Raw genomic sequence first — 27,421 nt, 5'->3', positions numbered from 1 at the left:
AAAATCGTCATGACCTCTTCGTGAACCCTCCCTCCCCTGCACGAAAAATACCTTACACTCAAAATTCCTGATTTCTTTGATAGGATAATTTATTTAATTCAAGAAGAAATCATTCAAGCCAGAGAGAACGATTTACTACTTTTATTGTCCGTGTCCTGCTGCTTTGACTGGTTTTATTACAGCTGTAATGTTGGCTATTCAGGAAGTGACTTTCTGTATGAGAACTTAGCTCAACGAGTAAACGTATATATGAGTTGTCCAGTTTGGAGAAGCCTTTATCAGAGTCTGTTTTCTGCCTAATGGTGGTAAATAGGAGAAGGGAGGACAGCCTATAGTCCAGGATGACCACGCTGCATTTAGTGTCTGTATCCATATAAAACTCTTTTAGTGAACTAAATCTGGCCACACGATTCTCTGCGAGGTTTCACAGGCTCAAATTTCTCTGAATATAGCGTCTTTAAAATTTGGATGACAGCTCTGAGATTTGAAAATGATTTGGTTCAAGCTTCCTTGTCCAATCTGACTGGTTCCTGTTTGCTCGCACTCGTTCGAAAATTGCACTCAAACCGTTGCGTCGATACTTCACTTTCATGCTGAGGATGGAGAGACGTGATTCTGCGCTCGCTGCTACAGTTCAGCAGGCTGTTTTCCCCGAGTATCTTGACCTAAATCTTTTGGTGCGGTCATTAAGGTTTTGTACCTTGCCTCACACGGTTTTCCAAAAAGTCAATAAGAGCTATTGTAGCTGTTGTGAGGTGGCAGTATGAATGCAATCAATGGCAGTTTTCTAACCAGTGTTCACAGCTTTAGAGGGGCTTACGTTAAGAAAACAGAGGAGCAAATGCACTTTTGGTCTGAGGAGACTCTCTGCTTGCAGTAAATCGTACCCAAAACGTTCTGAAAATCTGTTTACAAGGAGAAAAGTGTAACACGGTGGCAAGAGTGAATTGTTACCCAGTCACGGTGTTCATTAAATGACAGTAAGGACAAATTGAACCACCCATCACTCCTGTTCTTCACATGATTTAGAGCCTGACCTGGCATGAATATCAGCTGGCTGTTTGCTTTAACTTTGTGCAGAAGGACAGGATGATAATGTTTCCTAACAGCAACACTGCAAACGAATAACAGCCATGAACATCTTTTTTATTTGCATTCCTTCCTCTGTATAAACAATTGAAACCCCACCTCTGATTGGCAAGAAACCAACTTAAATGTGCAGTAAAACCAATGCTGATGGCTTTTACGTGCGTGTGCACCTTGTAGATGTTGTAGTCGACTAAATTCTGTAATATAATGTCCATATGCTCCTTCGCTCTCCCACTCGTTCTCACTATCTGCTTCCCTCGTTTTCCCACTGGGTGGAGGAGCTATAAATTAAACTAGGGAATTACTGCTAACTGTTGGAATAAATTAAGGCGCTTTTGCGTCTGTAAACACCGTCTGACTGCGTAATTACACTCCCACTCCCACTGAGACGCCATGGAGAGGGAGGATAAGGGAAGAAACGCGGCACAGATGAAGAGTGGTGGCGGCTGGAGAGAGAAAAGATGAACTAAATGTCACAAGAGGGGTCAGATATTAGATTCAGAGTCCTGGACGCTGGCTGAGCCCTCCTACAGATTAGGGGGAAAGGTGACTTTGAACAGCATGATCCCAATTACTATATTGTTCATTACATCTTAATGATATAAAGCAAAATACTGCAAACCGCCTCAGATATAATACTCCAAACTTCTGCAAACTGGAGAAGAGTTGCAGGTTTCTATCTCAGCCGAGCATCAGGGCTGCTTTTTTGAAGCTTTACACATGTGAGCCACTGGACCTTGTGCATTTTCAGCTCAGTAAAATGTTTGGAACATTACCGAGCTCTCACTCAATCGGCAGTATAATTTTAATGTAGCCATGTTCATGGCAAATCACATTCAATAATCGCTCATTAGATGAACTGTGAGCCACTTTATCACAAAAGGATCTCAACGGCTGACCGTAGCGAGAGCCAGGTACACATAGACTTCAAGGACAGCCACGCTATAAACTCGGCGGTAGCCTGGATTACACATTTAATTTACACATCTGAGAATGTGACAGCTACCGCACACCCACATCGACGGCCGGCCGTGAGTCTGACTCATGCTCTCAAACAAAGTTGTTGACATTAGCCGGTACAAAACAACTGCCGTAGTTGTCCTCGCAGTGGCTCGACATGCAGCACAGGCAGACACGGAAATGAAGGACAGAGTCCATAAAGTATTATCTCACCTTTCCGTTTCATTGACATTACAGCTGTTGGAACCAAAAAAAAAAAAAAGAATCATCCGTCGGCCTGCAGAGCTGGCCTCCGCAGCGACTGGACCCGTGGATGACTTACATGCATGTACTCTCAGAAGGCTCCGCTGATGATGGAGAATGTTTCTAGTGACACATGTCTGAGGCAGCGAGCACGTTCAGCTCAGCACTGACACCGTTTGCCAGGGGCACGAACCTTTGATAAGCAACTCTGACAACTACAAACAAGGCTTCTTACTCAAAGCACCTGTCACAGCGTTTTTTGGTAGCTTTTTTTTTTATAAAGGTTGGAGTTTTGTGACTCCACAGTCGGTATCATTCATACGAGGATTATTAGGCTGCACGTTTCTGTACAGAACAGTCGATGAGGAATGTCACTGAGCTGCGAAACAACACGACTCAAAAAGGTTTAGTTTTAGGTTACAGGCCTCCAAGCTTTTCTGTCAAGCTATATTTGCCACTCTGTTACTGTTCCAATAATTGTTTCCCTGAGAAACACTGACATAAATTGGATGCACCGCGAACACAGGAAAGCTCGATGGCATAGAGACGCTATATTTTTCATTTCTCAAGGTCCTGCTGAATCATTAATGTAATAAGCTGTTGCTCTGCAGTGTAATTATAGAAGTCACTGATCTTTGCTTACAGTTTTGCCTTATATGTATAAAATTCAGCTTTACCACGCAAATCACAAGCCTGCCTTTCCACTGAATATGATTGAAGGGTGTAACGCAATATCAAAACTGTGGCAACAGCACATTCTGTACACTGACGTCCCCACATGAAGGGAAAGAGAGGCTGAAGCCACGCCACACCTACACACATCAACTGATTCACAGGCAGCTCTCAAAGCTGACAAGTAATAGTTTTTGATGCTCACAAGACTCAGTCCTCACAGGACTCGGTTCTGAATTCCCACAGGAACCAGAGGGTCCACATCACTCTGGGGTGGGCGCTGAGACAGATACGAGGAACGACTTGGAGAACGTTCTCTTGATTGGACAGAATCGTTACCTGCCAACATCTTTCTCAAATCAGAGAGGAGGTTTATAGTAATGGTCATTTAATCATAAAATCATCCATCAGATTGAAGAAGAGAGGAGGACTGAGAGCAAAACTGTGGGAAAGTGTTGTTCCACTGCACAGAGACTCCTGATCATCATATTCAATCATTCAGAAACAATAGATAGATAGATTTGGAGAAATATGCACCGTATTGGTTCACTAATATTCAAAGGGCATGGAGGAAAGGCTTTCACAAATGTGTTCCAGCGTCCTCCTACTTCTCCTTTAATCCTCTCCATCCTTTACGCCTCAGTCTTCCTCTCCGCTGCTCCTCTTCTTTAGTCTCAGCTCAGATCGGAGAGGTTCTGTTTTTTTTTTTTTGCTCTCTCTTTCTCTTCCAGAAAATGAAACACGTTTCAGCGTCTCGGGGGCAATTTATTCAGTGCAAATAGCGCATATAGCTGAGAGCCAGCGTATTTTGCAAAGATGCACGGGTGAGCAAGCACGGACCGGTCCGGTGACTAATTACAATAATAAGGCGCACAAGTTCGCCAGCGAGTCGGGCACGTTTTATTTCTTCTTATTACCATGTAGCCAGTGCCGCAGCGGGGAGATAATCGGGCGGAGGGAGCAGTTACAGAGAGTAGACAGAGGGAGAGAGAGAGAGAGAGAGAGAGAGGGGGGGGGGTGGGGGGTGGGGAGAGTGAGAGAGTGTGAGAGAGAGAGAGAGAGAGAGAAGGGGAGGGGGGGGGAAGAGAAAGGAGCTGGCAGCACATGATCACACAGGCTATCCAGTCACTGATCAACTGGAGCATTCATAATTGCGCTGGCGACAACATATGGGAATACAACAAGGCGAGATTGTGGTCACACCTGGTTTGTGGAGGACACCGGAGGACCCGTGCGGGAAAAAGGGGCGGCCAAAATCCGAGGGACTTTGCATCAAACAGTCGAGAGAAAGCGTGGCATCCGAAGCACCATCCGGTAGGTGAGCCTTGATTGATGTGCGCGGACTGCCAATATGCTTTTCATCATCCGATCTGACGGGGGGGAAATAAAATCACCTCATCAGTGTTTTAGCGCGCGTTACAACCCAATAAGTATTTGCCACATTTTATTTTGTGGTCCTCTGTTTTTGGCACGGTTCAAGAAACAATGGTTTGTCTGTGAAACAATACAATCGACTCTTTGCAAAACGCCAAGCCACTTGATTGAGGATGCGGGTCTCAGTGAATAGCTGGCAGTCAGATAGAGAGGCAGAGGATTCTGGTTCCAAGGCCCAGTCTGGATATAAATTCAAACAAAAGAGGAAGACAAACCATAAAAGATGTGGGGATTAGGCAGTGATTGGCGCACATCTACGTCTAAGAAAAAAAAAAAAGCAGCAGACTGAGCAGCAAAAACGTAAGTTTCTAACTGAAATATTTCACATTTGTAACTGTAATGTGTTTGTTTAACACAGGAAATGTCTGTATTTTTTGTTGCAACTGGGTCTAAAGCTGCAAAACAATTCTTTCAAGAATCAATTTGTCTGTACTCAGATCCATATTCAGCTGTGGGGATGAATCAGGACTGTAAAGTTGGTCAGGTGAGTTTTTAAAAGCCCCACCCTACTAAATTCTCACTGACTTATCTGATAAAAGACTTGTGGACAGAACGACCGCACATTTGACTCCTGCAGCAGCACCCCCCACCACCAACGCTCATTAAATTGTCATTAAGTTGGTAAAACAGCTGAAATCAACACAACACAGCAAATCTGAGCATAGGAAAAAGGAACACATAAACAGCTGTTTGTGTATTCATATGTTGCCACCTGCTGGTCTGACCTACACAACAAAAGAAAATAATGCCGCTAATAAGCAAAACTATTGTAATTTGAATGCTTTTTGCAGGGTCCTGTTGTGTATCATCATTAGATACATTGAAGGATTTGACGATGTTGACCAACCCCGTCAGATTTCGACCACATTTCCGCTGCAGCTCGTTGAATCATCCGAATGTCAGACAGAAGGTAGATGTGAAGCGAGCAACCTTTGGGCAAACGCCCACAGAGGGGTACTTCGCAGGGGTGAAACGAAACCAGGTGATGAGGACTCATAACGAGTAAGGAGAGGCTTGAGACATGCCCGCTGCAATAAGTTGATCTAACCTGTGCACATGGCACGCGGGCGATAGACAAACAGATGGCATCTCCGAAGGAATTCATCTTGCGAAAGTTGGAGGAGGTATTCTTGGATGGGCTACCCTCTGGCTCGCTGGCATCGTGGTCCGCGTCTGGCAGTAATGATGGCAGTCGTGTTGAATGGCCTTGCTGATTACATTGCTCAGTCTTATGATGCCCCACACCTTTCAACAAAACAAAAAACAAAAAAACCCTGTTTTAGTTGCACTGGAGCTGCGATGCTGATGCTGCAGAGTGTTGCTGAATCGATTTGCATTTGCTCATCATATATCAATAGATTGCAAGCAATTGAGATCTGCAATTGCACAACCAGATTGGGCCCACTCCACCCTCTTCCCAGGTATATTAGATGCCTGGTCATTAACATGTTTATTGAATAGTGTGTCTCTCTAATTCATTGGTCTGTTGATAGAGGAGGCACATTATATTCTTGTACAAAGTCTTTGTAGTGTAAGCGTCTTTGTGTGGCGCTTATTATTTTTGTACATTTGTTGATTTGGAGTTATCCTTAGTTACAGCAAAACCCAGATTAGAACACGGGTGAAGCTGCTTTATTTGGAGAGCACAATGCTTTTTATCGGCTGTCGGAGTCTGGACCACTCTCCTGTTGTTCCACTTTCTTTCACAGCGTAGCTGTGGACACTAGCCATGAACATTTCTATGGCAGCAGTGCTGAGCTGCCTTGTTAATTACTTCACTGCATTAAAGAAAAAAACCCATTTAAAAACAGTATACAGCGTCAGATGATTTACGTCCTGGGTAAGCAGCTACGTAATAAGCAGGATAATGTATAGGGAGCCATTCATTACTGCGTTTGGCTTTGGGGCTTACTTTCAATAATGACCAGCGTGCTGTAAGTGTGCCTTACTTGGCAACCTGTGGCAGATCAGATCCTCGTGCTGTTGCTGCCAGTGATAAGCCAGTCCCGAGTCACTAGTGCTCGTTTCAACTGTCTGTGAATAATGGGTAACATCACTCATTGATATTTGACTTATTTATGTTATTGATGTTTGACTGATGGCCAAAATATTTGATCCTGATTAGCTTCAACACATCACATTTCAATCATGTCAAAATTATTCTAAACAGGCAAAGAATTGGTGCATCAAAGATTTTACAGCAGGAAGATACAAACAAAAAGATCAGCTGGAATATCTGGAATCTGCAACAACCTCTTTCTCCTCGTGATGTTTTGTTTTGTTTTTACCATCACTCACTGCTCAGTGTCGCCACAAAGCAGCTGCACAAGTCGAAGTGGTGCAGCCGTGCTAGCTGCCCTCAGCCATAGTGCCTCCTGCTCACACTGGGGAATAGGATGTGAACTTCCTGTCTATAAAACATAACAGCACAGCCATTATATTCATGACAGCACCGTCATTACAGGAATGACAGCCTTCCCCGCTACCCATTGTTGCCATTACAGTTGAAAAATTGATGGTTTGCTGTGTCTGGTGGGCAGTAGGTGGAAACCTGTCAGAACAGACTGGAGGTGGACCGAATGGCAGGATTAAAACAGCTCATAAAAATAAGTTCAGATTGATTTTGACAGAAAGCACCTATACTTACTATTGACTCATGTTAAGTGCAAGGTAAGTAATTCCAAGAATCCCGCAGTATTTTTTCCGATGCCATAAAACAGAAATAATTAAGGAGACATGTAAGTTCTAATTGGTAAAAAATGTAGAGTTTATTAGCATGTATTGAAATGCTAGGTACAAAAGGGACTATTTGTCATGAAATAGAGCACACCTACATTTATCTGGTGGAACAAATTAAGTCTGAAAATGTCATGGCGGGGAACATCTACCATAAGTGTTTGTGATTGTTCCATCCTTTGTGCTCTCATATCTTCACCATCAATAATCATGACAGCAACTTCTCAGCTTTTCTTATGCCAAATTTGGGTATGCATATGCTTGTTTTTAAGGGATTTGTCATAGTTAAGGTGCATTTTGCTGTTTTGATGAAAGCTGCTCTGGAGCCGTGTGTCGTTTGAAGCAGCAGGAACAGAAACGCAGTTCCTCTCTTCTCCAGTGAAAAGATTCAGAGGGAAGGGAAGGTGGTGAAGGGCGTGCTTTCTGGAACCAGTGTGGCCTTCAGTGATGGTACCCTTGCCACAGGCCTGCGCTGAGCTGGACAGCCTCTATCTTTGGCCATGACCACAAATTAATTAGTTGTACATTTGCAGGGTAAACAGCACGTTGAACTGCTGCTGACAAAAGTGAGGTTCATTGGATTGGTGTTAGTCAGCTGGCTGGGAGACAAGAGAAGGGCAGCTTACGACAGGATGTGTCTCACTACCTCCAGCTAACCAAGCATCTCCACATCCACGTCTCAGCTCAGTCTGCACTCACAACATTCACACTTCTTGTATTCACGTTGTAAAATCTTTCATGCCGATGATAAATACCCATTTCCTTAATTTCCATGTAAATTAAGGCATCGCCTCATCTTCTTTGTGTGACTTTTTGAACAGCCATTAGTGTATTTCATTGGAGAAGACTTGGCAACACTGTCTTTTGTGGATTTATCCAGACATTTATTGTAAACTTCCTGCCATCTTGTGCAGCAGACGCCTGGGTTTTATGAGAGCTATTTATTTGGCAGAGTGGGAACGGCGATATCGGCACATGCACTCCAAACCCAAATCCATCCAAGGCAAATAAAATATAAAAGGACGCGAAAACATTTCAAACCGTTCCCTAATTGCTGTTGATTGTTGTAATGTTGGTTGCAAAATAGCTCAAAAGATGATATACAGTACAAGTGAATCAATATAATCAACATAACGTCATAAATACTTTGTTAACAGTGTGCGGTCCTCACTGTAAGACTCAAAAATAAAAAAAGATTTTTGTACAATAGCAGTTCGAGCTTCTAACCTTCACTGTTTCTGCAAACTAGCATGAAATCTAACAGCCACCTAAGAAAAAAAATCTTTGAAGGTGCTGTGCGGCATGAAATTCACATATGGCATTTTACGTGTTATTTCCAAGAATCAAAATGTAATGAAGTCAAGCTGTGACAGCATGCAAATTGACCATTACGACCATAAATGATTATTTCATGACACAGTTCATGGTGTTCTGTCTTGACATTAAGGGGACAGCTTTAATTTGTAAATATTCTTACACACACACAACTGAGAGTCCATGTTTATTCCAACAGACTGAAGTAAAGCGAAATGAATGTTAAAAAAAAAAAAAAAATCACTTTAAAGATGTCCAAAAAAATGACACGGCCACTGATTCAACCACCTGAATAATGAAGCGGAGATTACAGTGTTGTAGCTCTAAATGTGGACAAAACCAAATGTTATGTTTTGTATAAATATGCTTTATGTATGTTTTGTTGGCTGATAGAGGTTTCTCAGTTTGAATTTATGAAGTAGGCCTCTTGTAGATCATTGACATTCATTAGGCTTCTATTCCCATCTGCGGAGGTACTCGTCCACCAGGGCGTGCGTGGGGTACGTATCGTGAGGAGGCGTGTGGAAAGATTGGGAAGTCGCTCATTTTAAAATAACAAAAACAAAACGGTGTTATAATTTGATTCAACAATATTTGAGTCCGTAACATCTGACACCAGGTGTTGCAACTGAATGAACGTGATGGGATTTAGTAACAGAGGAGCTGAAACAGTTTCATAAAAGTCATGGCGACATCAAATAGTTAATGGATAAATGGTTAGTTGCGAAAAGTAATTGCCAACTGTTGTAACAGAAAGCTAAATGTAAACATGGTTGCCGTTTTAGTTAACGCGAAACAGCAGCTCGCTCAAACACATGGATACATTGTTGTTATTGTTAGCTGAAAATAATTGATGAATGACTACAAATGTTAGCTGAAAGAAATGTATGATTGTTGAGATAGACAAATGAATTGGCGACCAGGTTGCCATGCTCGCTAACATGAAACAGTTGGATAAATGGTTGAAATTGTTATCTAAATGTAACGACGAAGTGGTTGTCGTTTTAACATCAAACAATTACCTAAACGTAATTGACAAATGTTGAGATAAATATCAAAATGTAATGGCTACCTGGTTGAAGAAACAGTTGGCTAAAAGTAACGAATAAATGGTCAAAATAGTATCGTGAAAAATAATAGACAAACTATTGTAATAGGGAGCTAAAAACATTGGATGACACCTGAACTAGATGATTAATGGATAAATTAATGGTAAAAAGTAATAAATAAATGTTTGAAATTTAGTAATTCGGTAATTGATACATGGTTGAATTTTCACAACAGTACCCACTTCAATATCAAAATGAAAAAGAAATGAACACATTTGAAACCTGATGGGTGGTGCAGATGAAGGGACAAAAATGACGGGGAACCACAATCATCAGTGTCGTACCTGCTGTCTCTTCCAGCAGTTCTATATAACATCGACATTCTGCTTTGTTAAATGGGGAAAATAAGTTGTGAGGTTTAAGCCCACGTTATTAAAATCAAACCCAGCACACGTGCAAAAGTGAGAAATCGACAATTTAATGATATCACTAAAAAGACCAGACAGGAAGTGCGTTCCCTCCCCTGCTATGCTTCACTCTCGTCTTGCTGTGTGTGCAGTGCATATCGTTTCCTGATTACATCAGCTGTGATGCTGATATAACTATTTACTGTGGTTTGAGGCTAAAGAAATGAAGCTTCCTGTATTAAATTGGTCTGTTTGAGTATTTTGCATGTCTGCCAGTCGGACAGAAGATAAAACAGTGTGATGTCTCCATCTTTTCAAAACAGAAAGCCGGTTTAATGCAGTGCGCTTCAGAACAGAGGCACTTCTTCCACTATGCATGCAGAGTGACCCGTTCGTCCACAGATGAAAGCTCTGTGCAGATGAAAGCTGCGTGGGGACGCCGGGTCAGCGTTGCACCGACACTGTCCAATATCTCGGCTTTATTTTTGGTATAAGTGATATCCTCCAGAATTGAATGTCATATAACAATAGTTGTGGGAACAGACATCAATAGCTTGAAGCTGCTTGTGAGGGCGCACTGAGCTGGAATAAAATCACAATTTGTCTGTCTCAAAAGAGCCTGTGTTGCTCCACCACAGGCAATAATATTTCCTCCTTCATACATTGCTATGTAGAGAGATTGAAAAGGCGAACTCTTTCAATTTTCATTCACTCTTCATTTTAGTAACAGGCTCGGGGAACACAGATGAAAGAGATATAATGTTGTTAATAGTGAATGCGCTAATGAAAAAAAAATCTAAACTTCTGCCGGGAAAAAAACCCACTTGTGAGATTGAATAAGAACACAGTGGCATCCCTTAAAGACTGTAGCTCACACCTGCTGGGAAGCAACATAAAAAACAACTACTGTACAATAAAATACTCTTCACGTCAGTGTGATAGCACCTCTTAAATGTCATCTCATGTGGCCGTGAAAAAAAGAAAAAAAGGTCTTATTTTAACCTGTACATGTCCACTCTGTGGATTTGTATTGTTCATGTTCACGTCACTCTACTAAATCTGCTTTTGTGACAGAGACACTGCTGGAGTTTGAGGCCTAAGGTGAAGCTCACAGGCTGAGAATTATTATGGGCATGAATGCGTTTTGAAATCACAACTTATTTAAAAACAGAGATATTTAAGAAGCTCAGACCATTACAGTCTGAAATGCACAAGAGCAGCAATTAATGGTGTTTTTCTTTAATGTAGTACTGCTCTGAATGACTCGTTGAGGAAGCTTTTTGAGGCCCGAAACTATTGACATTTGTCAAAATTACAGCATTTAAACCCAGCAGCAGACGTCGGTAAATGGACCTTCTAATGATTTACTGATCTGTTAAATCCTTTTGTATTCTGTAAATCAGAGAAATGAGCGTCTTATGAAAAGCCCAAGCAGGCATGCTCCGTTTTGTTTGTTGGTAATCGAGCTGGATCTGACATTTGCTGACAAAATACACACGCAAATTACAAAAATTGTCAGAACCACCCAAGCTAGAGAGGGTTGCTCATGTTGAAAACTATATTATGGGCCAACATATATTAAATATTAATGTTTCCCATGAGGTGGGATATGAGCAAGTTGTATCTGAATGCGTCACGGCAAGTCGTGTAACATGAAAGGCTTCCAGACTTCTATTAATCTATACATCTGCCACAGCAGAGCGAAGAATATTGAGTAACTTCATGTCAAATCCAATGTACAGTATGTGCTGATATACAGTGTTTTCAAAAACATGTGAACACATGATGCTGACGTGCTTTTTTTGGAGTAACTAAGCTGAAATTCTCTGCGGCGCAGTGATTGATGGGCTCAAAGTCAGAGAGAGAAGTCATGACATCAGATTTTGTACAGTGTGTTGTTAGTGCAGCGCGTTCACAACAGTCTTCATTCATCATATATGAGCAGAAATTGAGCTTTACTTCAAAACGAGCAGATCATTATGTTATTTCTTTTTACCAGTAGTTTTATTTTGCTTGTGGTTGGATCAGAATTGGGGACTGTACGCTCCATTTACCTCCATTGCTCATAACTGTAGAGGAGACCTTTCAAATTACATTTTTCACTCATGTTGATGAATTTGTATTTTCATCACAGTTTGGAACCTGTTTGTCACTGCTGGCATAATAAACTAAGGGCTGCGTCTGCTTAATTAGAGGGGGAGAGAAAAAAAAGAACCCAAAAGGATAACCGTTTTTGTTTTGCCTAAAATGTGCCTTTATTTATTTATTTATTTTTGTTCCTCATGAGGAGCTTCTCTTTGTACAGAGGAGCTTTATTTTCCCCCAGTCTGTCCTAATTAGTCGGAGGAGTACTGTAATGAATACTGCAACAGGCTGTGGGTAAACGCGTGGTCCTCTGCAAACAAAGCAATTCAAAGTATGCATAAAAACACCACATTGTTGTATATGGTTAAAGCCATGGGAAACCCGCAAGATGCTCATTTGGACGAATGCATTAGGAATCACTATGTTGTGGCCCGCATATCTAACGACTTTGCGAACAAACCTGAAAAATGGTTTGTCACATTTTGCCTTCCATATCATGCTCTCTCTGTCTTTACCTTCAGCATTGTTTTCTCCTTCTTTTCCTCTTGATGTCGGCCTCTCTTCCTTTCGAGCTGCCATGTTTTTTTTTTTTTTTGCTATCATCAGAGAGACAAATGAGAAACAAGAGGGAAAGAAAGCCCCGGGGTTCGTGTCCTCACATCATCACCACCCCTTTTATCCCCCCCCCCCAAACCCCCGCGCTTCCCTCTCGTTCTCTATCCTCCATCTTTCCGTCTTCCTGACTGACAGCTGGCAGCCAGTAGGATACAGTGGGCATGCCAACCCAAGTGCAGATATTTGCCAACTGACTTGAGAAAAATACACATTCAAACGTGACTGACTCATCAGGCAGTGCCGTAGCTCTGTGATGTCCTATCGCTGCTCTTTTTTCTTTTTTCCCCAGATAGCTCTAACACATGCAACACACATTACAACCCCACCCCTTCTCCTTTCCCCCCATCCTGCCCACACAGCTTCGTGGTCATTAAAACATGTGAACAGTACGCTTGCAGAAGGCCTGTAAATGAATCCAGAGGGACGTTCTTAAAGGCAGAGGCCACACAGGCAGCTGCCATAAAATCGAGCATCGAAAGCTGCAGCATGTGGAGAGGAATTGATTGCAATGAAAAACAATTACATTTCCACTAATTTTAAAATTAGATTGATGTTTTATAAACATGAAGATGGACTGATGTTCAAAAATGAAGATCTGTGAAGAAGAGTGCTCACTTAGTTTGGTTTTTCAATTCCACTGGAGCGATAATCAAGCTCTACATGTAGCACACATTAACTCGCATATGTATGAATGTCCAGCTTCATGCTACACACAGAACAGCTGAATGTGAGCTAAGTCTTATATCGCATCTCTCAGCATGTCATCTGTGACATGCTGAGTGATTAGTGGTGTTGAAAACAGCCTGGAAAAAAGGATTTCCCAAATGGCAGATCATTTTTAATTTTTTTTTTTATTCCTTCGCCTCAAATGGGAATTGACATTTGGGACAAGTTCTTGCTGAGTGAACAGCAGCTCTGAAAATCCAAGATCTGATTAGTGTGGCGTGGATGCCTGATTGTGGCGTTGTCCAGCAATTTTATAGCGGGACAGAGGTCAGCGATTGCAAACAGGAAATTGCAGCATACGAGATTACAGAAAATATACATAGAGAATAAAAGCAATTAAGTCCTTCCAAGAGGCTGCATACAGACACAAAGATATGCAGGCAGTAGGTATCTTTGTGTAATCTGGGATTATTCTAGTACAGAAGGAAGGGCATGGCCAGCGCTTCAGGCAGCGCAGAAATACACAAAATGCACGAGGAGAATAAAGACAGACAAAACAAGAGGCTAAGACTTGAACCTTGAGGGATAAAGCAAGACAGGCGGTAATGAAAAATCGGGGATACAGAGATTTGTTGTTTTGCTTTGATGGGAGAGACAGACAGACAGAGAGAGAATTCGAATCAGACAGAAACAACAGCAACAATAATCTGCTGGAAGCAAAAGACAGTTCGCAGACATTTCTGTATACAGTAAATCTGATATCTGGGTGAATGTTGCTCTCGCTACCAGCAGCAGTTCAACATCGATTATCGTAACACTGATTATTACAATAACAGCTGAGACGTTTGTATAATTACCATCACAAACAGAGTAGCCATCAGATGAAATGATGCCTTTGGAAAGATGATGAAAAAAAGATGCTTAATGACACAAAGAGGGAGACTGGTGGTGGCACAGAAATGAAAGAGAGTGTTGCTCTTCACGTGGTCACATGTTTATTATTATATTTAGTGATATGTCAATCAATATATGGATAATAGATAAACCATAGCCTGTATATGAATCTTTATGTAGCTTGCGGGTCTGAAAAGTCAGGCCAATGCCAAAGTGCCTTAACATGCAATACCACCAAGGGCCACTAGGTATTGATAGTCAATACATTTTTTCCACAACTTATAATGAAGTCATTCACAAAAGTCACTTCTTCTTATTTTTCTGGCAGTCCATCTGAAAATGAGTCCATCATTAATTCAATGTTAGGAGGTGTGGAGGTGTGTTTGTTTGATTGACAGGCCTGTAGTGCAGTCAGGTTTACGCTGTAGGTGAGTGGGCGTAGTGCCCTTTGATTCTTAATTAGAATGAGTCAGATCCACCGTTCGCTCCTCCCCCACTCGTCCAAATATGGTCACTTCTTGTTCCAAAATGGTAAAATGGCGACGGCCAAAATCCGAACTCAAGGCTTCAGAGCGGCCGTTCACAAACCATTCGGTGACATCTCTGATGGTCGCCGCTTGGGATAAACAGTTTAGGTCAAGCAAAACTGGCAAAAATTCTCTGTTTTTAAAAAAAAGTTTTATAGTAAACCAAACATATCTGGGTGTTTGAATTGATTATCAGATAAAATAAGATTGAAAGAAATTCTACTGACCAAACAAATAATGTAATGTGATGTTATTCAGAAAAGTAGATTTGTTCTTTTTGAAAGGACGACACACCAATGATGCTTAATCCCTAATCTTTATCCTCTTCAGTAAAGCTCCAGATCATTTTCTTCTTCCACAGAAGCAAAAAGCCAATTTTTTTTTTTATGGTATTTTTTTTTTTTTACTTATTAACAATAAATAAAAAAACATAGCTGAAAATCTTGTAAATATAATTCCATTATTTTCAATTGAGAGCATTCATGATGTACAGCAAGAATACATGATGTATTTTATGGAGGAAGAAAGAATTGTGACGGTGTGTAACAAAACCAGAGAGCATTCACTGGTTGGGCATGTCCGCTCCGCCCTCAAATCATTTAAGTCACACTTAGGTTTCAGTGGTCATTGCGATTCCTTTTTACGAGCCCACTGATCAATCAATCCCGTAATTCAATCCCTCGGTCAATCATGTTTAAATGAATAATTTACAAACCATCACAGAAACCTTGGTGAACTGGCTTCCAAGCAGAGCGTTGTCGTTTTACTGCAAAGAGGCCTGACTGGAAACAGTCAAAGGAAACTAAAGATGGAAATGCATCAAAGCAAAGTGAAGATTTGTGTATCACTGTGCTGCATTCTGACACTCTGAAAGCAACACGAGCATCTGCTCATCATTGTGGCATTTTGTTGTGGTTTCAAACTCTGATCTGTATGTGAAAAATGTAAAAATGGATTAGAAGCTGATTACATTTAAAAAAAAAAAAAATCTGTTAGAGGAGTAAATGCGGCAGAGTTTCACTCCTCTCTATGCACTCTTCTAGTCACCGCTTTGCTGTCCCATTTCAAAGTAAAGGTAAAATAATGTGAATAATTGTCATTAGTATGCACGGAGAACAGGTTGCATTTCTTTTAGATCACCATCCTTAACCTTTCATATTTGAGAATATGATATAATTGATCATTTTTCCTAGTGTTCTTTTTACTGGTTTGAAGTGGGCGCGGTTAATTTACAGAAAGACGCAACGTAATTCTGTGCACCAATCAGACTTTAGAAACGTTGACCCAGAATCAGTTCAAAAGTTAATTACTGTCAGTTAAATCTGTCAACCACGACGACACCATGACACCCACACACTGTTTTAAAGAAGCCAATCAACTGTGTTTTTTTGTATTAAACACACACACACACACACACACACACACACACACACACACACACACACACACACACACACACACACACACACACACACACACACACACACACACACACACACACACACACACACACACACACACACACACACACACACCTAGCCATCTATCTATTTGTCTATCTATCTGTCTATCTATGCATCGTACATTTGATACTGATATATAAACTTTGATAGTTGATCTTTTTGTCATGACTGTTTACTGATATATTACAAATAAATTATTTAGATTGAAATATAATTGTATAATAGGCATCTTAAATGCTACCCTAATGCAACATTAGTACTGTAACTTTGTTGTACAACAGTAGCACGAGTTAGTTCAGTACCTTTAGATGTGTAATACATTACTTTCAGAATCATCCAGTTTACTGTTTCAGACTGGGGCTTCCCATTTAGTGCTTACATGGCAATCGCTATGGTAAAGCAGCAAAATGCAAGCATAATGGCCTCTACTCAACTCTCTATCTGCACGAGACCAGAACATAGAAGCAATCAGAGTATGTTGCACCGCCCACACGAGGTCAGATTACAGGGACACATCAGCGTCTCGTGGTGTGGACGCCCTGTCAGGGTGCAATAACTGGCAGCCCACACAGACGCAGCCCAGATGGACAGCTTTACTGTTTCTGATTTCCTTCCCTTCCTTCCTGCTGCTGAACAGTCCTCTCACTGCGCTTCAGGCTTTGTGCTTTGTGAAATGAAGTGCGATGATCAATTGTGCTGAAAATTTCTCAGAAGGTTTAAAATGGAGTTCTGTGGCCCCGGCCTGCCTCCTGAATTTTTTAACTTTCCTCCATGCAGAAAGACAAATGGCTGCCCTTTATGGAACCGCCTTGAGCAGTTTGATTGTTAATACTGTATGTGTTTAATACAGAAGAGAATTGTTAAATATACAAAAACATTACAGCACATTTAATAATTTATGTGCTTTTTAGAAAATTGCATCATACCTTCTTTATGCAAGCATCAGGTTTGTCTAGTCTTTTTCAATAATAAAATAGTAGCTTTTGAGCCCTCTGGGCATCCTTTGTGTGCATTTTTACAGTGTCAGACTCGCAATCTGTCATATGGCCATGGATCTTTTCCAGTACACACTCTTTCTGAGAATAAAGGAATGGAATGCAAATAAAAAAAATGCCAGGAAAACATTAAATTTCTTGACATTGAGGTTATTGGTTTTGTGACTGGAGAGAAGGTTTATGGCAGGGAACTTTTCAGAGGCCAAAAGGAGACAAAGGAAGCTAATCTCTCTTATAACGGTAAAATCTGCTATATAGCTAATGAAGTATTATACTCTGGTCAATGAGGTAGAGGCACTGCAGAGAGCCTACGCAGTGTGTGTGTGTGTGCATGTACGGGATGTGTCAGCTTGCTTTGCTGTATGAGTGGGGGTTTGTTTGTCAGGAGGTTGCACTGATAATGCTGCCATCAAGAAATGAAGTCTTTCAAGGCAGAGTGAGCAATGTCAGGAAGTGAGGGGGAGAGAGGAGGAACAGAAAGAAACCAAAATAAGACATGGCAGGATAGTGAGAGAAAGTAGTACATCCAGGATCATCATGTCAAGAGTTTCTATCACCCTGTGAGGAGCACAACAGTGGTTTTGCAAATGTTAGCACCAAAATATATCTGGTTGAGGAATGTGATGTTTTCCTCTGTACTTCTCAGGCAACTAGTAGTTTCCATTAATTTCCATACAGAAGAACAAGACTAGCAGCTCTGTGAAGTTCTATTTAGTCTGCTCCACCTGCTTATTGCTCACAGCGACAGTCTTCATTGCAGTTTGGAAACCCTGTTCTCATGAAGGTTGACTCAGCCACACTGAAGGCTGGCCCAATCAGCAACCAGTGGGCGTGGTTAAAAGTGTGATGTTGAAGTCAAGTGTTTGTTTGGAAATGTAGTGGCAGCTGTGGTAGAGCTAGATGAAGACACGAACAGTTGTAGTAACACTAACATATACAGTGGAATTAAAGCTGAAGCAAGAACAATGCCTACATTTATTTTAAATGTCTGCAATGTTCATTTATCAACGTTCTGCTTACAGTTGGGGAGGGGCTTTGTTGTTGAAAGGTCGGTGAGTTCAAAGCTGATCGGTTAAAGGTTGAATTTCAAAATTAACCCGAGGTCTACGCCCATTAGGATGCAACGAGTGGAAAGAAAGTCCATTTGGCCGGATAGGCCAGACTCTATCCATTCACAAAGTGAATTTGGGTCTGATAATACCAAGCAAGGTTGTATTTAGCAAACAGCAACGCCTTGAGCAAAACCTTAATGTTGCTCAGAATGCTAACAAATACAATATCATTGTTATCATAGTCAGTATCTTTTTTAGTGTGTTACGAAGTGGACATTTCAAATTATTAGCCTCTGTAAGTATAGCTAAGGCCAAAAGCAGAAGACATCCACAAAGTCATGCTGCTGCCATGGCTGAAAGTCAAGTACCTGGCTCGGCCTGTTGATTATGCTTGAGTTATGAAATCATCACAACCGACATTTAGTTCCCTTGTTGTGCACCGTTACACAGTTTAAGTATTTCTTAAAAGTCTGCAATGTGTTGCACCACCTTACCACGATCAGTAATTTCATATTAACATTGGTTCACATGGCTACTTGTGTGTTGCTCTCACAGTGACAAATCCACAGATAATTTAAGTCTTGGTTTTGGTTTTCTGACCCACAACTTTGCTGATTATGTTCACTCACTACTTTGTTGTTGTTGTTTTTAGAGCAACAGGAAGTTGTTTTAACCTAACAACCTCTAAACATCAACTGTATATTAACTGCTCAGCACCAAACAGCAGACTGACAAAGTTAGCAACTAACTGGTCGAGGATTTTGCTGTCAGATACTTTCCTTTAGTTGGTGAAGACCAAAAGAGAGCTAAAAGTAGAGTAAGTATTGGACCCGAAACATGACTCGAAATGAAGGATAATGTTGCTCTGAAACTGAATTCATAGGTACAGTTTGTCATATATGTTGATGTTGTTGTCCCAGCTTGTTTCCGCCTCCCCTCAAGTGACCCTCAAGTGAGTTGTTGCAGGTGTAACTGTTGATTACATAGCTCAAGCAAGTTTCAAGAGTCATGGCATTTGATTTCCACACCATAAAGAATGAATACAAACCAATTTGTGCACATTGGAAAAAATCCTGTACTTTCACTCACATGACAGATGTGCAATAAGTATTGACACTATCAGTCATTTATTTAGAACTTGTCTCATTTGGAGCATTTTTGAAGACTCATTGGTTAAATTTTAAACTGTAGATCACATTTTCAACCATACAATCCTGTATTGATTGTTAATGTGACATGCATTTGCACTCCATGACAGTTTTAAGGAATAAGATGTGTACAGAGGAGTGTGCAGTACAATACTACATTAGTACACTTGTAGTGATGTTTGTTATTTGGGATAACACTACTGTAACTTTAAAAGGAATGGCAGTAAGTGTGCTTATTGCTGAAGCCAGTAATCTTGATGAAAAGAGTGTGCATTAAGTTTGGTTAAATGTTGTCAATGTCACAATCAGACACAAGTGAAGGTCTAAAGTATCGAGTCAAGGGCTTGTGGTTTGAAAGAGGACAACTATATTTTCCACAGCAGGAGACAAAGTGTCAGCAGTCCTGAAAATATGGCAGCAGTAGTGCTGTGGTCAAAGGTCACGATGGACGGTGTACACACAGAGCTCTTTTTCACAGAAGCATAATGATAGCGATGGAGGCCAACGGGTTTAATGTTAGAGATAAAAACCTGGCGGACCTGCCAAGTGGCATCGGGGTGCGAGGAAATATGGAATACTAGGGCTTCCGTCGCCGCCACTGTAGCTGCTGTTGATTGATATCATCCACACTGTGGACTTTAAATCCAAATACTCACAGCAGTGCAAACCATACCACCCAGATGAAGCAACCAATGATTGAACTTCTAAAATAACTCAGTTTCATTTACAAAATATCAAATATTGCACATATTTCCTGTGAATTCAATTTGGACTTTACCATTTCTCTGCACACAAAGCTGCATTTTCTTTAGGCTCTGACAGTCTGCGTCCCAGGGGCCATTTGAGGATACTCGAGAGGCTTTTTCCATTACGAATGGAAGAAGCCTGGAGAAAGAGAAGGAAACCACATCCTCTTGTTCCTCCTCCTGTGTTCTTGGTCTCTCCCTCTCCCCGTTTGCTAAGTCCTGCCGTATCACTTAATGCCTGATTCTCCTTTCTTATTACCTCATGTGCAGACGGTATGGCAGCCCATGGGATGTGTCAACATGCAGACCCATTAAATTATTAGACCTCGTTTATTATTAACTCTGTAGCATACACAGTTGGCAGCAACCTTTTAATATTCAAACAGCATGACTGTTCATGATGCTCACAGGACCAAGTGGGATCAGATTAATGCAGTCACACGGAGAAGAAGACAAGCAAGTACAAATTTTGACATAGCTTTTTACTAATTAGTGCAGTACTTGTACAGGGAAACAATGTAAATGCACACAAGGGATCTGGAGAATGGTCAAGCGTCTGTTGTACTGTGCTGCAGCCTGGTCAGATTGACACGGCCAGTTGGATCGGTTTGGGCTATTTCTGTCTTTTTTTGGTCCGAGCTCGCTGCAGGCAGGAGAGGTGGAACACTGTCCACCCGGCTGAGTGGTCGAGTGAAGGCGACCCATCACGCAAACAGGGAAGACTTCTTAGAGCAAACCTTTTGGAAGGTGAAGGCGCTCAGTGAATTGCGCCTCTTGTGAGCTGCAGGCCTCCCAACGATAGGGATGAACAAGCGGTTGCAATCCTGCAAAATGGTTAAAAAATTAGTTTGAGTTTTGTGATTGCGCGTTTCTCTTGCTTCCTCATGGAGGTGTAAATTTGTCATTAAAGAGGCCATCCAGACATGAGTCATCTGCAGGATTAGTTTTTGTTTTCTGCATGCCCTCTGTCCGTCTCTATTCTTATCCTGCCTAATTTCCTCTCTGTCTCACACGTTGTTGTTTTTTATTTTTCCACCAGCATGTTGACCTTGTCCCTCATTTCACCTTGTTCGATTGCGAGATAGTCCGCAATATATGTGTGTGTGTGTGTGTGTGTGTGTGTGTGTGTGTGTGTGTGTGTGTGTGTGTGTGTGTGTGTGTGTGTGTGTGTGTGTGTGTGTGTGTGTGTGTAGGTGAAGGGACAAAGAGGAAACACAGAGGTGGGAGAGAGAGCAGTGGAGGGAGAAGGAGAGAGAGAAAGAGCAGTGAGGTGTCCAGCACTTAAATTGCCTGTTTATTTCCAGTCATTGCATCAATTACACTGATGCAGCTTACAAACGAGCATGTGTGTGTGTGTGTGTGTGTGTGTGTGTGTGTGTGTGTGTGTGTGTGTGTGTGTGTGTGTGTGTGTGTGTGTGTGTGTGTGTGTGTGTGAGTGAGATGGGGGTGGAAAAAAGAAACAATTAAGAATGAAATATATGGAAATTTTTTATGCTGTAGTATGCAGTTTCTGGCTTCATGTGAGGCACAAAAACACACAGAATGCAGAAATTTGTATTTTTTTGGTTCTGTTACCGTGCAGTGAAGCAGAGGAAACCCAAACTGTATTTCAGCTGTGATCCATTTGATATCTGACCGTGCAAGTGTGTGTGTGTGTGTGTGTGTGTGTGTGTGTGTGTGTGTGTGTGTGTGTGTGTGTGTGTGTGTGTGTCCGTTATGTGGGGTCGGCCAGTGGCTGCCCCGAGATCAGGAGTGTGATCGTCGGCTCTCTGGGGAAGAGGGGCGTGTTTGTGACAGGCTGCAGTGATTAGTGGAGCTCGACGGGCAGAATATATCAGACTCAGCCGAGGCCGTGAACCATTTCGGACTGCAACTATGCAATTTGTCTCCCACTTCGCGTCATATAACAGTTTCAATGCGGCTGGCGAGTGCAAGTTTTCAACACTCACGAATGTCTCACCTTGCGCTTCTCTTACTGGGCCTCCTATGGTGAGGTACATTTGTATTCATGATTGGTGAGATGCTTGCAAGTCACATATTTGAATGACAAGGCCTTTTAGGAGATGTAATGCTGTGAATAAAATATGATTACAGTTTTCTTTAGTTTTTCTGACTCTAAAAGCATGTTACATGCGAAGCTTGTGAGGGGAAAAATACTTCTCAGGAGATCTATTTCCTCCAGCAAAAACATCTTGAAGCACTGAAACGAACAGTCAATTTTCAAACATGAACACACGTTCTGTCCTGCATCTTGCTGAATGAGCGAGCATTCACAGGGGAAACTGTGCTGCTAATGTCAGTTTGCAGTCTGCAGCACATTAAACAGCATGTAAATGTACCTACAAATGTCACTTCAGTCTACTTACATGCTGCTGTGGTCCCTACTGTTCAACAGTGTCTGGAAAAGTGACTTCAAAGCCAAGAGTAATATATTACTCTTTAAATATTACACATTGAAAAAGTAATTTGTCACTTTACTAATTATTCTTCAGTAAAAATAACCCTCTGCATTAGTCATGACTTTACTTTCCTAACTGAGTCCAGCTCCGCCAGGTGTCTTTAAATATTCCACACCTGCAATTCTTGTATTTAACACGTGTAGAAATAATAATAAAAAAAAGGAGGTTTAAGAAGACACAGCCACCTTGATGCAACATTATCATTCATTTGGAGTCATATTTCACACTCTTTTAGCTCTATTTTTGGTCTCTACCAACTCCTGAGGGAAATATTTGATCTCTTTAGCAGCAAATACTCGACTATGTTCACCAGGTAGTCTCTTACTCTGTCTGTCTCTTGCTTGGTGCTGAGCAGGTTGTGTTTTCAAAGCTTTTATTGTGTAGTAACTTGCATGCAGTGGCCAAAAGTGAAGCTTAGAGTGGTTAGAGTGAGCTTCCGAGCTGCATGGATCTGCAGATTTAGGTTAATTCTCTGAAGGTTTGTCACTCCAACTGACCCATTTCACATCGCCACATTGTTTTCCCTTTGTCTTTTATTACTTTCTAAATATAAAAATATTGGCTGTGGCTGCTTAAACACATCCTCTTAGCCTCTAGAATATGTAGTGCAACGTCATGTCACTAAACAAAGATGAAACAACAACTGAGAAAAGAATTGCTAATGAAAATAATGATTAAATTCACCACTGCTGAAGAGGAAGCCATTAGGTTTCCTGCATGAAAAATGTCAAAGTAAATCCATGTATTAGGAGAAACTACTTTTAATCAGCTGCTGAACGGCTAATCATACTGGCCCGGCTCATTACTGCATGAAAAACATGGATGGCAGATTTAGTGGCCTGCCTCCATCCCTCTGGGATGCATACACCCTTTTTATGGTAAGGGAAACAATTCATCACAGGGCAATTCATCAGTGGATACCTTTTAATTAATGTTCAAACGTGCAAACCTTTAAAACACCAACCTCAGCTCACCCCCACTCTCAAGTGTCCGCTCTGTTTATTTCCTTGTCCTCGCGTCCACAACTCGTCTTCTTCTTTTTCCTCTTTGTCCTTAGAGTGTGATTGGTCTATTTACTCATCCGCTTTACTCCAACACTACCCCACTCTATTTTCACAGCTTCTCCTTTTCTCTCCACTCTATATTCCCTCCGTGTTTACATTAGTTTCACTGGCGAGTCCTTGTTCAGTCCCTGCCAATGTTTGTATTTTGGTAAATGCTGCCCCCTATTTCTACCTTTTTATCATCTTAATATCTCCACCAACCAGCTCATTTATTTTCTTATATCCGTTTTTTTTCCCTTCTCTCCCTTCTCTCCCCTCTCCTCAGCCCTGAATTACCAACATCAAGGCTGAGAATTAAAAGAAATGGCCGATCAGAGGGTGCAGCAGAGGAGGAAACTATTGGAGGGCTCAAAATGGAGCCCGCACGAGCAAATTGGACAGTCATAGCGAGCCTTGATGTAGAAAAGTCCACATAATAGGGTAAAAAAAAAAAAAAAAAAAGGAGTCCGACAGATTGATTCGGAATGAAATTAAAGAGGACGAGGGGGAGAATGAGATAGAGTAAATTGAGCATTACATACTGCATTACAGTGTCTCTTAATTAACCGTGTAAAAGCTTTCTTATTAGGACTGATGCACTCCTCAGTTAACGAGGGAAGAGAGAATGCTCTTTCAGTTGTCATTGAGATGGGCCTCGGAGGAAAAAAGTGAAACAGCAAAGTCCTGAATGGGAAAGAGGGAGCACAACATGGGGACAATGATAAAGAAAAGTCAGAGCCAACTGCTCGTGTGAAATCATCTCACTTAATGTGGTTTGTCTCAATTATGTGTCATCTTTGTCATCTCGGTCTAAACGGCTCACCACAACCTCCCGGTCAGTGAATACACACTATGTGCAGCTGCGTTGAAAGTCTGATCACATCGCAGGGTGTCTGTGTCAGAGCAGTGTGTGTGTGTGTGTGTGTGTGTGTGTGTGTGTGTGTGTGTGTGTGTGTGTGTGTGTGTGTGTGTGTGTGTGTGTGTGTGTGTGTGTGTGTGTGTGTGTGTGTGTGTGTGTGTGTGTGTGTGAAATCACTTCAGCTTTAGGTTCACACCTTTGCTGTCTATCACTATTGAATCACTGTGAGGTCACTTAAAACACATACACACACTTATTTGAATCTTTTATTTGGACCCACGTGGAGACAGTAATTCCAAAATACACTACAGCAACAGAAATAAAAACTTGAACAACAACACAAGTATCGATTTGTAGGCAAATGTGATCACTGTGTGACTCTTGTCATCAGAAGTTTCCAAAGCATGAAATGAGATCATGACTTTTATCATTTGTTCAATAATAGCTTTTTTTTTTTCTTATGAAATGTTGAGAATATTTATATAAATATCATATCTGCGCTTTAAAGAGCAACCTGCAGATTGATTTTATTATTGAATACATGACTTAGAAATAATCTTTTGAAAATTATTTATGAAGGATAGAAATTCAGAGAAAACGCAATGCCCTTATATTTTCACACTGCACCATATCACGTCACATAAAGTGGCTTTTCTGCAGCTTGCAAAAGATGACTGTGTTGGTGTTTTGTTATCAGCTGAACTTGGTGATTATTTAGTTTGTTAGGAGCTGCGCTAGCTATTTCTTCCTGCTGCCAGACTTTATGCTAAGCTAAGCTAAACATCTCCTTCCTCCAGCTTGACAACGAATGCCGAGACATTAGAGGTGCTTTCGGAAAGAAAGGGAGTCGTTCTCAAAATGTTGAACTAATAACAATTTCACAGAGACTTTGCGGAAGGGATTAATGCCATTCTTGTGTCTGTCCTTTAAGCTACAGCCAGGAAAAAGCTATCTTAGCTTAACTTAGCTCAGCACAGCACAAAGCCTGCAGGCCTAAACAGCTAATCCGGTTGAAGTTATAAACAGGTTCAGCAAAACCTGAAATTCTTCTTTTAAGGTCATATCTAGGTCAGGATAGATAAAGAAAAAGAATACTGTATAATGTATTAACCAGTGAGCTTTAGAGGTGATAGGAACTTGTGATGTTGTTTGGAAAGAATCAGGATATCTGTTTCCTGCTTCTTCCAGTCTTTATGCCAAACTAAGTTAAAAAAAAAAATGTCCGGCCTCCAGCCTTGTACTTCAGAAACATTAGAGGTATTGATATTATCTTAATTTGGAAGGAAAGGGAATAGGCTACATGTATTTCCCAAAAATATTTCGCGAAATTAAATTCTTGCTGAGCGTTAGTTTAGATGCAACAGTTTGCTGAGCTTAGCTGGAACAGCACGCTGGGCTGGTTTGGATTTCTAAATGTTTTCCAACACTGAAGATTCTTTCTCCGAGTCTTATTGTAATGATTATTGATCAGACAAATAGAGGGGCTGGTAGTCTGATTTTGTTATGAAGATAGCCGTTTCCTACTGCAGCCAATCGGTGCGCAGTGTTTTGTTTACCATGCAGACATAAGACGTATCGATCTTCTTTTCTGACCCTGAGGAAGTTTTAGATATTAAATAATTTAAGCATAATGAGACTGTGCATCCAAGCAGTCCAACCTTCAAACACTGTTACAGTTATTGAAAACAAGCCCGAATTGTGTTGAAGTTTAGTTTGACAACTGTGTTGCGGTTATTTTCCGGTTGCTCAACCAGACAGGAGCTGCAGCCGTCCAGAAGGGAGACAAACAGTGTTTATACGAGCATCTGGGCATGAGTCAGCAGATTTTACACATAGCAAATCTGCAACGGCAGCTGCAGCAGTTGGTTGTCTAATATCAAACTAAACGGTGGTGTGGGAAGCAGCGACTGCACGGTTGTCACCGTGATTGACGGCTCTTGTTAGGGGCAGGATTTCTGAGGGGAGAACAGCGGCTCAGCCTTGTCAAGGTCAATCGGGAGGTGTTTGGCAGGAATCCAATTGGAGATTTCAGCTTGAAAATCTGAGATATGCAACCCAACCTGTGTGTCAGAGCTGGGAATCAAAAGGTCAGTTAAGTGTCATACCAATGATAGGAGGAATTATGGCATGTGGTGACAGAGCCAAGAGGTTTAGTGCCAAGAAAGAAGATGGTTTGGCCGTGACGGACCTCCTTGAAGAGGAAGATGCACTCTTCTCTAGACACTTATAACGGTGTTTTCTAAAAGCACAGGCTGTATAGATGCTGTCTGACTTCCCAAGCAGCAGTGATTTCCACTATATGTCTTGCTTCCAATGAATTTTCTTGAAAGCCTTGTAGTCACCGATCATACCTGTCTTCATTTTGCTATAAAAACAGAAAAATGCCTCATTTCAAAAAAAAATAATCGGCTTTTTAAGGAGGAGAAAACCACATTGCATGTTTCTCTGCTTCTGTTGTTTCTTCCTGCTTTAAATTGTGACAGTCATTCCAATAATTAGGCAGTTGTTGTCCTCGTGTGTCTTTGTTTCTCGCTGTCACAGGTGCACTTTCTTAGTTAAGCTGAAGAACATGAGCACTATGCTAACACAGGCCTTGCATTGCTCTGTGTGTCAGTTGGATTTGACTCAGTGCTGCACGGCCACCTGGCATGGAAGATAGTTTAATCACAACCCAGTCATATAACTGATGATAAACTGGAATTAAATCATAGCTGAGGTGCTCTGTCTGCCCAGCACGTAGACATTTGGCAACTGTTGCGTTTGTGTCCGTTCCAATTCAGCGGCAATATTATATTCAGACTCCAAATGTAGGATTTCATTTGCACCTAACATCTGTGTTATGTATTTATCTACATTAGAGGTTTTCAAACCGTGCGTCTCTGGGTGGGTGCAGCAGAGTTGCAAGGGGTGGGAGGGGTGGTAGACATGAAACAAAGCGCGAGGTGAAAGGGACAGGTGCACGCTG

General features: G+C 41.4%; 1 protein-coding gene across 6 annotated transcripts in view; it reads left to right on the top strand.

Moving 5' to 3' along the window:
• The first annotated feature begins 4,060 nt into the window (after positions 1–4,060).
• Positions 4,061–27,421, top strand: part of flrt1a (fibronectin leucine rich transmembrane protein 1a) — a 40,462-nt gene continuing 17,101 nt past the window's right edge. For 3 of the 6 annotated variants that reach the window (XM_069700653.1, XM_069700652.1, XM_069700648.1), the window contains exon 1: positions 4,061–4,278. The gene's annotated coding sequence lies outside the window, so the exon portion shown is untranslated. The other 3 variants (XM_069700649.1, XM_069700650.1, XM_069700651.1) reach the window with 3 other exon arrangements.

This window comes from Brachyistius frenatus, unplaced genomic scaffold, assembly GCF_029030835.1.
Source record: "Brachyistius frenatus isolate BFR_SWC_R1_liver_20210118 unplaced genomic scaffold, ASM2903083v1 Contig_34, whole genome shotgun sequence".
NCBI classification, from domain to species: domain Eukaryota; kingdom Metazoa; phylum Chordata; class Actinopteri; family Embiotocidae; genus Brachyistius; species Brachyistius frenatus.
The sequence above is the reverse complement of the archived record's forward strand: the minus strand, read 5'-3'. Positions and strand labels throughout refer to the sequence as shown.